Raw genomic sequence first — 13,664 nt, 5'->3', positions numbered from 1 at the left:
TTATACAGTATTATGTTAGAAACCTTTATGGTTTAGAGTTTCTCTAAAATAAACTAGAGATAAGTTAAATAATATTATGTCCAGATTTCTTGCATAATGAAACCTAACTCCAGACAGAATCACTATGAGATGATTCAAGGACAGAGAGAGGGTATAACTTAAAATGATGCCCTTCTTCCAAGACAGTCACAAATGGATTCAATACATGCCTTTTGCTTTACAGTGTGGCTGGGCATGAGACCCACCACTACTTTGTGTGCATGGCTAGATCAACTTACCTTACAAGAGCAGTGACAGTCTCAGATTTTGTGGGCTTTTGAACTGGAGCTGAATTCTCTCTTTGCTATTCCTCATCACGAGGCTGGGCCTCCTCCTGGGAAGTACAATGCTGGGTCACTAAAGTGATGGCCCCCGCAGGGAAAGAAAGTTGCTCCGGACCACTGAAATTCATCTACTAACTCTGACAACAAGGACAAGTTATGTTAGTGGCATGAAACACACACAGTACACTTTGGCCTCACTTCAGGACCTGCCATGACCCACTCTATACCCATCAAATTGTGAGCTGCCCTACATCCACACCTGTAAGATACCAAGAAAGATATGTCATGGTAAAGAGGGATGTGTAGTCCCAAAAGCATTTTCTCCAAGCCCAGAGCAAAACTTACTTCAGTTTTGAGTTCTACTCCCATCTGACTATAAGATGAATCGATCTAAGGTAGATAAAGAAGCTCTTCCAGACTGGGAAAATAACAAAATTGAATGCTAAGTACCATTTTTGTAGTTTACAAAGTACTTCCACAGACTTTATCTCACTTAACCTATGCAACTACCTAGTGAGGTAGGAAATATCCTTCCCAGAGAAGGAAATTGAGGCAGATTTTCCCAGAGAAGTTTACACAACTTGCCCAAGATGCTATAACTGCCTCAGGGCAGAATGCAAACCTGCAGTTAAGGTACTGAGCTCCAAAGTTTTCCATGCTTATACCATACCACTTATTTCCATGATATCATGCTGTTTCCATGATATCATGCTGTTGCCTATTCATTCTTTGAAAGAATATTTTATACTGACATCTTCAAAGGTTGAAAGAGGAAAGAACTTTGATAAACTCTGGACCACGATTCCATAAATTAAAACACTTTGAGAGTAAGTATCTTTTGGGTAAAGGGACAACCTACATAGGAAGAAAATGCAGCAAAGGATGTACTTCCTGCACCTAAAACAGCTACATAAATAAAGACCACTATATAAATCCCAAATACTACATCAGGAAAAAAAATTCTCCCTCCTGGAAACTCCAAGACTCCAAGATTTAAGTGTAAATTATAAAATGTAGTCAAGATCCACAATGACGGCGGGATTACCGCCTTTAAAGAAACTGCAAGGGAAACCATCAAAGTCTCATTTCGCTCTGGCCAGTAAGTTGCAACCAAAAACAGGTTGAGAATCTGCAAGTGGCCATCTGCAGTCCACTTGCCACAGCGTATGACAAGCCCCTGTGGATGGGGGCTGCAAAGTGGACAACCTCTGCCTTGCAAAATCACAATTACGGTGACCAGTGTTGCTACACGAGGACTAATTAGACAGCATGCTAACGCCATACTCCTGGCTCAGGGGCTCTGAGGACCCCTGGGACTCCAGTTCACTGCAAACAAAGGACCCAACATGCATTAGGTCTTCCCCTGCGAAACGGGGCAAGTCACCACCAGCAAACAAAGAACACCTCACCCCTTGGCCTCCCCCAGTGACAAGGTCGGTGCAAAAGGGGGCAAACCAGGGGGGCCAGAATGCATCAGGCCTCTTTGTGGACGAACAGTCCAGGCGGCACGGGGGCAGACAAAGGTCCCAGGGCACTCCGGGGGCTTCCTCCAGGCCCTGCCTCGGGAAACAGAGCATCCCCTGAGGCGGAGGCGTCGTTGCGCCAATGAAGCGGCCTCTCCCGCGGCCCCCGCGGTGCCCCTGGCTACGAGGCCAGCCCTGGCGGACCGGTCGGGCCCCCGCCCCCGCCCCGGCTCCATGGCAACAGCAGGCCGAGGCCTGGTTGCTCACGGCTCGGCCCGGCCGGCTTCCCGGGCAGGCCTCGGATGCCCGGCCTGCTCCTCCGGCCCGCCCGCTTCTCCGCCCCACTCTCCGCCAAGCCGGCGGTCGGACCCGGACCCCTCCTCGCGCTGACCACCCACGGCCGCGGGAAGCTCCTCAATGGGGCACGAAAAGGGAGAATCAAAAGCCCAATTCACCTGTTGTTACAGATGTGAAACAAGCCTCGGTGCACCGCGCATGAGCCGCGGGCCCCCCCCAACCACGGCCGGACTACAACTCCCACCAGCGGCGGCGCGGCCCCTTCCGGGTCCCGTGGCGGAAGTCCCGCCGGCTGGCGGCGCTCCCGCCCTGCGGCCCCAGCGTCGCCTCCCGCGGTGGACCCCGCGTCTCTGCGGCTCTCTATGTGGTCCCTCGCCTGGGGCCCGCAGTGGCAGCCAAGGGCTCACGCCGCCGAGCAGCCAACCGGCGGTGAGACCCCGGCGCGGGGCCCAATGGGGGACGGCCGCGGCGGGCGAGGCGGGACTTCCGGCAGGGTCACGAAGGGGGCGGGCGCGCTGGGGGCCCTGGGGGGCGCTGAGGGAGCGAGTCTGAGCGTCTGGGCTCTCGCAGAGAGTTAGCATCTGGAGTGTGAGAGCGGCAGGGCGTTCGGGTCCTCTGCGCGCCTGACCCGCTCCTCCCGCTGCGAGTGAACAGGCCGGATCAGGGCTGAGCCAGGAACGAAATCCAGCTCGCGCTCCGGGCTTCCACCCGCTTTCCTCGCCGCGGCGCGTTGCCACGCCTCTTCTCTTCTCCATCTCTGATTTTGTTTCTTTAGGGAGATGAGAATTTCTGCCTCACGAGATTGTTACGAGGATGAAATCTACGTGATGGCGCGTTGTAAACGGTACAACGCTAGGGAAAGGACAAGGTGGCACTTGAAGCTCGGAGTGCTGTTGGGCAGGTCTGAAGGTCCCGCCCCCTCCCCCTCCGCCCTCACGTCTCAGAAGTGAGAAAGGGCCTTATCCACGTTATATGCAGCAGTCCTCCAGGTGAGGCTCCTGTGTGCGTTCAGTGGAATCCAATTTCAAAAGGAGAGATCTCGGTGGGGGATACCTCGGAAGCTGGGTCAGGATTTTAGAGCTGGAAAGACCTAGAATATGCTTTTAAGATGTGGCCATACCCCTTCATTTTTGTCCAAACAATTAAATTCAACAACTATTTGTTATTTACTTTCTCTCTGCGTTGGACAGAAGGGTGAGGGAGGGGAGCATGGACCATCATTCATTTAAATTATTCTCTATTTTGAGCAGGGCGTGGTGCTATGACGTGTGGGGATGATCCTTGCACGGATATTGATATATAGCAGTTGATAGGCAGGTGTGGAGGATGCAAAGACCCTGCCCCCAAGGGTCTTAAGGCCTAGTAGAGAAGATGAAAACCTGCATAAAGCAAAAAGAAAGTTATAAATGCTGGGGAGGAAGTATAAAGTATTCCAGGGGCAGAGAGAACCATGTGAGCAAGGGCATCCAGGTGGAACAAAGGGCGAATCCTAAAACTATTCAATAGTTCAGTGTGAAGAGAGGGCTGGGTATGTGAATGTTCTTTAGAGGAGATAGAGCAGAAAAAGCAGAGTCAGGAATGCTACGCTAGGATTTTGACTTTATTTTTAATCAATTATTTTTTGTAACATTTTTATGGTTCTAAGGAGAGTAAAATACTGTATTTTAGGGACGTTATTCTGGAAGTGTGAGGGTAGAGTTGGCTGGGAAAATATTAGCTAGGATACTAATTAGATGAGTGTAATGAGGGGTTGAACTGTGCTCAGCGGTGAAAAAGACAAGAAAGATAAGGAGAGGGTGATTGTAGAGCTCCAGGCTGGTCCCTGGCCACAGGTGTGTGGAGACCTGACTTTGTACCGGAATGACTGGAGGGATTATGCTCTGTTAATATGATTAAGTTGGAGATAATAGATTCAGCTTCATTCAGATTGTGTTTGAAGTGCTGTTGTGAATGTTAAGTGATAAAGACGTGGTCTCCGCTCCAAAGGAAATTCTAATCTGCAAGAGAGGATGAGAAAAGCATACAAATAAGTCTTAAATCAAAAGCTAGAGGCAGCACTGCAAGAGGCACAAGTAGAACATTCTAAACTTTTTCCTTCTTGCACATTTTAAGTTTTTAGTTTTGTCCCTGAAGGTCTTTTCCTATTCTTGAACCTTGGACTCTTAATGAATGGCTGTATCTGGTGAGGCTGATAGAATGATCCATTTTATATCAAAGTGAGTGCCAGTTAGTGTCTATCTTTTCCCTTCCCTCCCATATATTTTATATCTTACTTCCTAGTCATTACTGCCTTATTTTTCTCATCCCTGTCCAGTCCCTAGATTTCATTCTTTGCTAACATCTCTGTCTAGAAACTTCTCCACTTCTTCTGATGTTTCCTACTCATTCTTCAAGGCTCTACTTTGAGCTTCTATTAGTTTATTCTTCTGTGTATGGTAGCCCTATTGAGAATAGTGCTGCTGTGAACATTGGTGTACAAGTATTTGAATACCTGTTTGTTTTCAATTCTTTTGGTGTATACAGAGGAATAGAATTGCAACTTCGCTTTTTTTTCTTTTTGGCCGCACCTCTCAGGCTTACAGGATCTCAGTTTCCAGTGAAAGCGCCAAATCCTAACCACTAGCCCACCAGGGAACTCCCAACTTTGCGGTTTTTTTTTTTTTTTTTTGGCCGCTCTGCGTGGCGTGTGGGATCATAGTTCCCCGAACAGGGCTAGAACACGCTCCTGCACTGGAAGTGCGGAGTCTTAACCACCGAACCGCCAGGGAAGTCCCCCAACTTTGCTTATTTTTAAAAGACAATTAAAACCATGAAACACTCTTAGCATTCTTTCTTCAAGTATTGGTAAGATTTGTTTTCTGTCTCCATCTGGGTCTCTGCTCAGATGTTATCTCCGAGACAGCTTCCCAGACCGCCTTGTGGATTTATGTGTGTATTCTTACCAACTGTTTCTCCCTAGAATACTATCCTTGAGAGAAAGAACTTAATCCTTTGTTCACCACTGTATCCTAAGCACATTGCACAGTGCCTGGTCCTATTCAGAAATAAGTACTGAATAAGTGTTGTTGAATGAGTGAGCACTTTCACCTGGGAGGCTGGTTCCAGTTTAGGGAAACAAGCACTCCTATTGGGGGGACAGAAATTGGTAGTACTTTTTTAAAGGGTGGTTTGGCAGTATCAGATTTAAGATGTGCATTCCCTTTGACCCATTTCAGTTCTAAGAGTGTATCTAACCATCATCATGAATGTGTGAGAAAATCATTGGTGCCTTATACTTAATGTTAAAAAAACCCCTACACATCTCTTATTAGGAGACTAATTGAATGAAATAGAATATATCTGGGACTTCCCTGGCAGTCCAGTGGTTAAGACTCCACACTTCCAATGCAGGGGGCGCAGGTTCAGTCCCTGGTTGGGGAACTAAGATCCCACATGCTGTGTGGCACGGCCAAAAAAAAAAAAAAAAAAAAATCTGTATTAGTCTGCTTGGGCTGTCAGAGCAAAGTACCAAAGACTGGGTGACTTAAACAACAGAAATTTGTTTTCTCATAGTTCTGGAGGCTATGGGTCCAAGATCAATGTGCCATCAGAGTTGGTTTCTGGTGAGACCTCTACTCACAACCTGTAGACAGTGTCCTCACATGGCTTTTCTTCTGTGGTTGCTTGGAGAGAGAGAGGTCTCCGGTGTTGCTTCCTCATATAAGGACACCTATCATATTAGGGCCCCAATCAGAGGACCTCATTTAACCTCAGTTACCTCCCTAAAGGCCCCATCTCCAAACACAGTCACATTGAAGGTTAGGTATTCAACATATAAATTTCAACATATGGATATAATTCAGTCCATAATAACATTAATTAAATGAAGGAGGAAGCAGCAGTTTAAAAGGATGAGTTAGATCTAGTGTACAGACATGGAAAATATACAGGAAATGTCGAGTAAAAAAAGCAACTGCTATAACCAGTACGTTTATGATTCCAAGTACTTTTTTTTTTTTTTTTTGGCTGCGTTGGGTCTTTGTTGCTGTGCTTGGGCTTTCTCTAGTTGTGGTGAGTGAGGGCTGCTCTTCAATGCAGTGCTCGGGCTTCTCATCGCAGTGGCTTCTCTTGTAGCGGAGCATGGGCTCTAGGTGCGCAGGCTCTAGAGCGTAGGCTCAGTAGTTGTGGCGCATGGACTTAGTTGCTCCGCGGCATGTGGGGTCTTCCCAGACCAGGGCTCGAACCCATGTCTCCTGCATTGGCAGGTGGATTCTTTTTTTTTTTTTTTTTTTTGGTGGTACGTGGGTCTCTCACTGTTGTGGCCTCTCCCGTTGCGGAGCACAGGCTCTGGACGCGCAGGCTCAGTGGCCATGGCTCATGGGCCCAGCAGCTCCGCGGCATGTGGGATCTTCCCGGACCGGGGCACGAACCCGTGTCCCCTGCATCGGCAGGCGGACTCTCAACGACTGCGCCACCAGGGAAGCCCGGCAGGTGGACTCTTAACACTGCGCCACCAGGGAAGTCCTCAAGTGCATTTTTAATTTTTATCTTTTTATCAATTTTTATTGGAGTATAGTTGATTTACAATGCTGTGTCAGTTTCTGCTGTGCAGCACAGTGAATGAGCTATACACATACACATGTCTACTCTTTTTTAGATTCTTTTCCCATTATAGGTCATTACAGAGTGTTGAGTTCCCTGTGCTATACAGTAGGTTCTTATTAGTTATCTATTTTATATTATATAGTAGTTTGTATATGTCAATATACCAATTCATCCCTCCCCGCCACTTTCCCCCTTGGCAACCGTAAGTCTGCTCTCTACATCTGTGACTCTGTTTCCGTTTTGCAAATAAGTTGATTTGTACCATTTCTTTAGATTCCACCAAGTGACATTTTTTAAAAAAAAAAACATGTTTATACGTATGCTTATGTAAGCACAGGACATTTCTGAAGGGATATATCAGAATTCTTAACTGTACAGCTAGGTCAGAGTCTCTCAGTTTTCAGTTAATACTCTTCTATGTGGTTTACTTTTGGGGAGCCAAAAGTATGCATTCCTTTCATGATAATAAAAAGTAGAAATGAAGTATTTGGAATATGTAGGGCTTCTGAGAAAGAAATATGGTTATAATGGTAGCTGTTAACACACCTATGCTGGCAGCTGTGCATACCTTTTCAAATATATTCAACTCAGATGTACATTTCTTTTTAAAATTTGTTTTCTATTATGAATAATTTCAAACATACACAAGTAAAGAGGTAGTGTGTGTTAGGTGAGGCAATCTGCCATGGACCCTGAGCACCCCTGCAAGTTCTTGTTGGGTAAATCAAGAGTGCAAGGCCCTGACTGCTCTTTACCTGGGCTATTTCTCAGGATTGTGTTTTCAGCAAGCAACCCTGAGGGAAGAAGTATTATCTCCCCCATGACAAAGGACAGACTTAGCTTCCACTTACTAAAAAAACTGAATCTACCAAGCTCAGTGTTCCTCTGTGGTAATGAAATCCATTATGTGAGCATACAAAGGTGGTCAGCCCTTTGTGTCGCACCCAGGAAGTTTGGGGCAGGAGAACTGTTGCAAACCAATATGAATGTCTGGCAACTGCTTTTGCTGTGATTAACATCCTTTGTGTCTGACTGGGGGCTTGTGTCTTCTGCCATCATCAATGGAATAGTAATAGGGTAGCTACCAGTTTAGCTTGCATAGGTTAAAATTCCAGACCTGCACCTGCATAGTTCCTGTCAATACAATGAACACCCATAGTCCCCATCTTTCCCACCTAGTTTTAACAATTATCAACTCAAAGCCAAAACTGCCTCATCTATAAATCCCCATCAGCCAATGTCCACCACCCCAGATTCTTTTAATCAGATTATACCATTTCATCTGTAAAAATTCCGGGGTGCATTTCTATAAGATTCCTTTTATTCAGCACAGTCACAAAACAAATAACATACTTTAAAAAAGCTGGTAAATCCTTAATATAATTTTTATAATTCTTAACTATAGATAAATTCTTTTGGGTAAATTTGAATCTTATCCCTGTCCTTTGCACCAATATTTTAAGTTTGGTATCATTGCAACATAAAAATATGAATATAGTTTATTTATCTGTTGACTTCCCATGGGTTAATTTTTTGGACCTCAAAGTGCAAAGATAGGGGAATTTGGGTAATGAAGTATCATGTGTTTAGGTATGCAGTAAACACAGTTATAAAATCAATTACTTCTGACAGAAGCTCTAGTTAATGTCATTGGCCAAATTGTACAAGTCAGTTATCCCCAACCTTATAAAATATTTATTGGTAAAACTGGAAAGAGAATGTGTAGCTCCCAGGCTGCTTTTTAGCCATCACTGTTAACCATGGTAGTACCACAGGACCAACATATAGGCTTTTTTAGAAAAGTGAAGGAAACCGATTTCTGGTCAAGATAGTACACACTTTGATACCACTCCCTTTGCTCAAAACACATGGTAGAATTAACAAGAAAAGATTGAAATTACATATCCATATTCAAAAATAAGATAAACTCTTTTGTTGACCAGGAACAAGGAGCTGTAATCTTGCTGAGCTATGGATCCAGAAACAGAGGCAGTCTGGAGTTTTTAACTTAAAAGGTAACAGATTGAAGGGGTGGGTAAAACCGTGGAATGTGGCTAACTGGGGCCTGGATTGCTGCTTGCAATTAGGAATTTAGGTAGGGCTCCCTAAACTCAATAGAGATTGACAAAACTACATCCCATCTGTGCATGAAGACATAGTTTATATGAAGTTGAATACTTAGGAAGCAGACACAACATTGAATCCAGACCTAAGTCCAGCTACCCTTTCACTTAGTGCCTGGAACTCCTGTCTCCCAAATTTCATGGTGCGAACAGAGTCTCAAATTACTAATGTAAGACTTGTTTCTGGTTGGCGTTCCTGGAGAATTGGGTAGAGGGTACCACAAAACCATGAGGGAAGGAAAGATAACATGTATGGGGAAACTTTTTCCATTCATGAAAAGCTTAGAAGTTAAGCTTCCAAAACATACAAGAAAACCTAGCCAAAAGAAAGATAACCAACAAAATCAGCATCAAGAGATGAATTCACTGTAATTGAAATGAAAATAGTGGAGCGAACTGATAATAACTTTAAAATAAATATGTTTAGAGACTTCCCTGGCAGTCCAGTGGCTATGACTCTGCACTTCCAATGCAGGGGGTGCGGGTTCGATCACTGATCGGGGAACTAAGAACCCACATGCCTCGTGGTGTGGCCAAAAAATAAAGTTTAAAAAAACCCTAAAACAAATATGTTTAGAACACTCAAAGACATAAAGGAAGGATACCTTTTCTAGAAGAATAAGAAATTGTGAAATAAAAATGGTCAGAAATGAAATGGTAATGGTAGATATTTAAAGAACCAGTTAGAAATCCTAGAAAATAAAAATGCAGTTATTGAATAAGCACATCATGAGCAAATGAACCAACGCTTAGGGCAATAATGCCCACCCCTGATTCAGAAGGAGGACTAAGGTCTTATTTAGGAGGAAGATAAGAAGGTGAATAACTTAGGATTTTGTTAGAAATTTTTATTTAGAGTATAAAAGGAATGTAAATATAACTACTAAAGAAATAGAAATATAGTTCTCCAAGCCACTCAAAGGGAAATAAAACTAATAATTGAACAGAAGGCAGGATATTAAGAGAAGCAAAGAAAAAGCATGGTAAACAGAAAAAATACATATATATGAGATGATAACACTACATCAAAACATAGCAATGATCACAATGAATGTAAAAGATTTAAACTTCGCTCCTTTTTGCCTTCACACCGGGGAAATCAGTGACCAGCTAGTCAGAGGTTTTTTGGTGCCAGACCTCTGTCTTTTGGGTCTTTTGAGTGGGACATGTAATTCTTCTATTCAGCACTAGAGGTCAGCAGCGTTCACTACTGTATTTCTTTCCCCCAGGACTCTCTATAGTACTTCGGTCAGATTCTCACGAAGCAGGAATGCGTTTCTTTTAGACCTGACTTATCATTCATCTAAGACTCATTACCAAATTAAAAAAAAAAAAAAAAAGTATGGTCCTTAGAGTTTCAGCTGCTCAAAATAGTTGCCAATGATGTATCTAACTGCCTGGTAGATCTAGGGAGCCAGATTTTTTTTACAGATCGTACTTCATTGACGGGCATTGGTTAGATGTTCTGTAAGTATGGCTGCTATAGCTACAGAATGAGGCTTCGAGCAGGATATACGTAGCTAGAGAGCCTTCATTGGATCTTAGGACAAATAGATTTATACAAGATATTGTCTTTACTGTTGTTGAAGACTGTTATGAATCTTTCTGGCTAACAGTTAACCTTGAAAAATCATATGGTTTGTTCACTCTCTTGGTGGTGTACTACCAGATAGGATTCTTTTTCTGACTTTTGCCTTTATATTTGCTCAAAAGTTTATGGGCGGGCTTCCCTGGTGGCGCAGCGGTTGAGAGTCCGCCTGCCGATGCAGGGGACGCGGGTTCGTGCCCCGGTCCGGGAGGGTCCCACATGCCGCGGAGCGGCTGGGACCGTGAGCCATGGCCGCTGAGCCTGCGCGTCCGGAGCCTGTGCTCTGCGGCGGGAGAGGCCACAGCAGTGAGAGGCCCGCGTACCGCCACAAAATGGGGCTTTGTCTTAACCCTTCCTAGGAGAAGCAGAGAACCAGGAGGGATTCATATGTGGGAACACCCTTCTGCTGTGACCAGTTGTCCAATTTTGCCATTTTCATCTTACCTAAGTTAATTAGTGGTAGTGGCTGTTAGTCAAGAGTCACTGACTGCAAATAATACTTGGTTACTTAGGCTGAGTTTGAAACCAGTGATTATGTTTAACTTGTGTTTAAGTAGGCAATGGCTCATTTTAACTTCATTTAGCTGATGTGACGTGGGAACAGAATAATTTCCTTATGCTACTAAGACCTTAGTATATTACTATGGCCCATTGTAGATGTCTAATAACTTTATGGAATGAGCATGAATTGGCTAATGGAGTCTTTTCTTTCCAGAGTGACTGCCAAGGGAAAGAACTTTTAAAGTTGAGCTGTGAAATTCATCCTTGTTAAATGGCTTTTGCAGAACTGAACTATGCCATTGTTAAAGCTTTAAAAGACATAGTGAATGTTCAGAATTTCTACCTTGGGTGTGAAGGTACATATTCGTATGCAGAAAAACAAAAGAAAATTGAATTTTAAAAGTCAAATTTAATGCTGAAACCCCTGAGCAGTTGAAAGTATTATTAGAACTGGTAAAATGAATCTCTGGTGCAGTAAGTCAGAGAATCTCTGGGAAGCAGTAATGATTGGAGAAGGTGTGGAGAGGAGCTTCTGGCTGTCTCCAGTTCATAAGCTGGGTGGTGGTTACACAGGGGGTCCTCTTTGGCATAATCTGGCAAGCTCTACACTTATAATTTATATGCATTTCTGTAAGTACATTACCCTCCAGTAAATTTTTTTAAAACTGATATTTACTGAATTCTACTTTAATCCAGACTGCGTCCTAAAGTTCCTCAGGTGAAGGAAACTTCTCCAGGTCCCTGGTCTTTAGACTGTCTTTTCAAAACTCTGGTTCCTTCGGGTTCCAGGAGGCCTACTGAGCAATGAGTCTTCCCCAGTTTCTTCCAGCTATTTGGTTGGCCAAAAAGTTCATTTGATGTTTTCCATAAGATGGCTCTAGTGGCACTTAGTTGTCTTTAACTTCATTTGAAACAGTTTTGTTAGACTGTATTGTGACAACTATCATATCAGCATGCATTTAGAAGAAAACTTATCAAAATTGGTGAATTTTTGTGTAGCCATTTTAATATTGAAGGTGGAAGAAAAAAGCAACATTTTTGGCATATTATGCTTTATTATTTCAAGAAAGGTAAAAGTGCAACTGGAACACAAAAAGATTTATACAGTGTATGGAGAAGGTGCTATGACTGATCAAACGTGTCAAAACTAGTTTGTGAAGTTTTGTGCTGGAGATTTCTCACTGCATGATGCTCCACGGTCAGGTAGACCAGTTGAAGTTGATAACAATCAAATCGGGACATTAATTGAGAACAATCAACGTTATACACACAGGAGCTAGCCGACATATTCAAAATATCCAAATCAAGGATTGAAAATCATTTGCACCAGCCTGGTTATGTGAATTGCTTTGATGTTTGGGTTCCGCATAAGTTAAGCAAAGAAAACCTTCTTGACCATATTTCCACATGTGATACTCTACTTAAGTGTAACGAAAACATTCCATTTTTAAAACAAATTGTGAAGGGCGATGAAAAGTGGATACTGTACAGTAATGTGGAATGGAAGAGATTGTGAGGCAAGTGAAATGAACCACCCCCAACCACACCAAAAGCCGGTCTTCGTCCAAAGAAGATGATGTTGTGTATATGGTGGGATTGGAAGGCAGTCCTCTATTATGAGCTCCTTCTGGAAAACCAAATGATTAATTCCAACAAGTACTGCTCCAATTAGACCAACTGAAAGCAGCACTTGACGAAAAGTATCTAGAATTAGTCAACAGAAAACGCATAATCTTCCATCAGGATAATGGAAGACTGCATGTTTCTATGATGATCAGGCAAAAACTGTTACAGCTTGGCTGGGAAGTTCTGATTCATCCGCCATATTCACCAGACCTTGTACCTTTGGATTTCCATTTACTTCGGTCTTTATAAAATTCTCTTAATGGAAAAAATTTCAATTCCCTGGAAGACTGTAAAAGACACCTGGAACGGTTCTTTGCTCAAAAAGATAAAAAGTTTGGGGAAGATGGAATTATGAAGTTGCCTGGAAAATGGCAGAAGGTAGTGGAACAAAAAGGTGAATACGTTATTCAATAAAGTTCTTGGTGAAAATGAAAAAATGTGTCTTTTATTTTTACTTAGAAACCTAAGTCACGTTTTGGCCAACCCAATAAGACTCACCAGGGATCCAGAAGTAATGTCACCACTATCCTTCTGAATGTATTGTAGTGTATGTTTCAATGCCACTGTCCTCTCTACTTTTATTAGAGAATGACTGGAAATGACCTTGGAGCCATAACTCTGGTCAGCACATATTAACAAATTATTAAACCTGGTTTGATCTTTATCCCTACTGTTATATAAAAAAAATTGTCATAAGGCTTCGACTGTAGTGTGAACTATATCTAAGTATGTTTTTTAAATTGTTGAAATAATTTCGCTAACAGAAAAGTATAAAGAAGAGTGCAGGGCTTCCCTGGCGGTGCAGTGGTTAAGAATCCGCCTGCCAATGCAGGGGACACGGGTATGAGCCCTGGTCCGGGAAGATCCCACATGCTGCGGAACAACTAAGCCCGATTGCCACAACTACTGAGCCTGCACTCTAGAGCCCATGAGCCACAACTACTGAGCCTGCGTGTGTAAAGCCCGTGCTCCACAACAAGAGAAGCCACCGCAATGAGAAGTCCATGAACCGCAATGAAGAGTAGCCCCTGCTTGCCACAACTAGAGAAAGCCTGTGTCCAGCCACGAAGACCCAACGCAGCCAAAAATAAATAATAAATAAATTTTTTAAAAAAAGAGTGCAAAGAATTCCTGTATATCATTTACCAATTTCCCCTCT

The 13,664-nt window shown here is 43.4% G+C and overlaps 1 protein-coding gene and 1 long non-coding RNA gene across 11 annotated transcripts in view; one reads left to right on the top strand and one right to left on the bottom strand.

Moving 5' to 3' along the window:
* DHX30 (DExH-box helicase 30) overlaps positions 1-2,376 on the bottom strand; it is a 30,561-nt gene extending 28,185 nt beyond the window's left edge. For 6 of the 10 annotated variants that reach the window (XM_067754213.1, XM_067754224.1, XM_067754223.1 and 3 more), the window contains exons 1-2: positions 2,242-2,363; positions 279-460 (exon numbers count right to left, since the gene is read on the bottom strand). The gene's annotated coding sequence lies outside the window, so the exon portion shown is untranslated. Of the gene's footprint in view, positions 1-278; positions 461-1,732; positions 1,884-2,241 lie in introns of those variants that run through there. The other 4 variants (XM_067754214.1, XM_067754219.1, XM_067754215.1 and 1 more) reach the window with 3 other exon arrangements.
* A 3-nt stretch (positions 2,377-2,379) lies between these two features.
* Positions 2,380-13,615, top strand: LOC137232387 (uncharacterized). The gene is made up of 4 exons (XR_010947010.1): positions 2,380-2,512; positions 2,859-3,072; positions 8,611-8,682; positions 13,270-13,615. It is a non-coding gene; the product is annotated as an uncharacterized lncRNA (long non-coding RNA).
* Positions 13,616-13,664: the final 49 nt, after the last annotated feature.

The sequence above is a fragment of the Pseudorca crassidens genome, chromosome 10 (assembly GCF_039906515.1).
Source record: "Pseudorca crassidens isolate mPseCra1 chromosome 10, mPseCra1.hap1, whole genome shotgun sequence".
Lineage (NCBI taxonomy): Eukaryota > Metazoa > Chordata > Mammalia > Artiodactyla > Delphinidae > Pseudorca > Pseudorca crassidens.
This window is presented reverse-complemented; position numbering and strand designations above follow the sequence as displayed.